This window comes from Penaeus vannamei, chromosome 36 (genome assembly GCF_042767895.1).
Source record: "Penaeus vannamei isolate JL-2024 chromosome 36, ASM4276789v1, whole genome shotgun sequence".
Classification (NCBI taxonomy): domain Eukaryota; kingdom Metazoa; phylum Arthropoda; class Malacostraca; order Decapoda; family Penaeidae; genus Penaeus; species Penaeus vannamei.
In genome coordinates this window covers 7,856,295-7,858,794 of record NC_091584.1, presented here as the reverse complement: position 1 = coordinate 7,858,794, position 2,500 = coordinate 7,856,295, and the positions used below count along the sequence as shown (strand labels likewise).

Sequence of the window (2,500 nt, the reverse complement as noted above, 5' to 3'; positions counted from 1 at the left end):
AACTTAGTGATACAGAATATTCAGAAGAATGTTATTTTTCTGTTACTGTTTCAAGATTATTTAATTTTTTAGTTTTTTAGTTTTCTAGGGTATATTTTACAGATAAGATATGCTTTGAAAGGTCTTAGAAGAATTGACTGCATTGGGGAGTGAGTGGGTGTGTAATTGGGTTAATGAGCAAGGGAGAGAGTGAGTTAGTGGGCAGATGGATAATTAAAGGAAGGAAGGAGGGAGTGAGTGAGCTTATGAGTGAATGAGTGAATTCAGGAACGAGCATTTAGATAGGAGATGAGTAGGTGAGTGAATGTTGAATGTGTTGGTAAGTGGATGAGTGAGTCCATGAATGAATATTGTGTAAGTCAAGTTGAATGAGTGAGTGAGTGAATTAGTGGGTGATTAGCCCTATGATAACATCTTTTACCCATGCCAGACTGAGCAGTCTCTAGAGTAAAAAAATTAGATGCCTTGCAAACATAGGTTTTCCCAGTTGTCTGTGATTTTGGCTGCAGCTTGTATGAATTTCTTATATGAGACCAGAGACTTTTGGCCAGTTTGTTAAAATTGTGCGAGGCCCGACCCAAATAGTATTCATATATGCGGATGTGCGTATTCTCAGAAATAAATGCATATCAATTTGTAGATATACATTCATCTATCTATCTGTTGGGTTACTATGCATGTTTAGACTGAGAGATATGTATTTATTTCTGTGTATATGCAAGTTCGTATAATGGATATTCATTAGTTTGGGCCTCACACACTTTAGAAGACTGTACCTCCCCAGTGACAGTAGTCAGGGCCAAATGAGTGAATGTTTGTAATGTATTTAACATAGAACCTGGTGTAAATGGATTTGAGTATGTAAGTAATTAGGTGGGTTTATGCAGGCAGGGAGGGAAAGAGGGTGGGAGCAGTAATCCCCATTGTACACTTTGATCTTTTTTTTTTTTTTTTGTATGTGTATGTGTGTTTATTTTGACAATTCTTTATTCATTTTGCTTATTATCTGTGTTCCATTCTTGAAGCTGACCTAGTTATCTTTCCTCTAATGCCGAATCCAGGACGTAAGAGTAAGTGTTTGCGCCAGTCTTTGCCGTGGCCTGATTTTGCTACCTTGAATTGTATTGCTCATGTACTTGCATCTTGGAGTAGCTGACATAAATCTTATTTTTAACCCGTTCGTGGTTTTCCATGACGTGACACATTTCAGTCTCTTTCAAGTGCCTGTCAAGTGGGCCATAAAGGCCAAGTAATTTTTATAGGAGTAAGACCCATGTAAATAGCTAGCCAGCTGCTTGTCGGTTACTTGCCTGATGCATATTTGTCACACTTTTTTTTTTTCCTTTTTTGTAACTGTGAATGGGTTAATTGCATGGAGATTTTACATATTTCTAATTATTATTATGTTTTCTCTTCCCTTGTTTCGTTACTTTTATCTTTCCTTTCTCTGTCAATTATTTAAATTTTTTGTCTTCTCATTGTCTTCACTGTATCTTCCTTCTCCTCTTCGATTTATCTTCTGTTCATGTTGACCGATTTCATTTTTTGTATAATAATTACCTTTTTGTATTTACATTAATTTTCCTATCATAACCAATCCTGAAAACTGGAAGTGAGACAGACCAGTAGATTAAGATTTTTTTCTTAAATACATTTGGTTCTAGATTTATATATATATATAAAAGAAAATAGAAATACCTTTTTCAATTAAATAGAGGATTAAATGCATGCTCATATTTTAAGCAGTGGGGCCCTTACTTTAGTGTTGTTTTGATCAACAGTTTCAGGGCTAGCGGCAGGTTGGAAACTCGACCAAGATCTTAGATAAGGGATGGATGATCCAGGCTTAGCAATTATGTGCCAGTATCCCATTTTTCATTATCATTCACCCTTGAGTATGTATGGGAAATTTCCATTCACTTGTGACCAAAATTTAGTTTTTCCTTTTTTATCCAAACCATTGTTATTTAGATGAATATTCAATATTTAGTATTTAGAACTGTAAGAGAATCACTGATATGGAATGAAATGTAGTGTGACCACAGGCTGTAAAGATTAATTTTTCTTCCTTTTAGTGACGTATTCAGACCTATCTAGTTTTTTTGTTTATAACTGTGATTATGTTAGGGATTCTGAAAAGTCATCATGGATTGGAAAAGTTGACGGGAATATATCCAGACTAGTTTTATTTCTTCCCATTTAAAGTTTGCATCTTGGAAAGTAATTTCTACTGTAGAAGTGCATCATTCTTTTAAAGTTGCTAAAGTTGTGGCCCCATTGTAGGTTCAAATTTATTTGTTTTGATAGTATACTTAATGATTTATTTGTTATGCTTTTTGTACCAACCATATCACTCATTGTCTTTGAAAGTCTTAGAAAAGATCTTTTAACCTTTATATTCTTTTATTCTTGATGTCATATTTTATTGATACTCTCATGCTGGAAGAAAAGTTGACGCCCATTTGTAAATTTTTATTTATGAATTTTTGAATGTATCAAT

At 34.2% G+C, this 2,500-nt stretch overlaps 1 protein-coding gene across 2 annotated transcripts in view; it reads left to right on the top strand.

The window, feature by feature from the left end:
• oxt (Xylosyltransferase oxt) overlaps positions 1 to 2,500 on the top strand; it is a 34,357-nt gene that overhangs the window by 15,699 nt on the left and 16,158 nt on the right. The window lies entirely within an intron of this gene.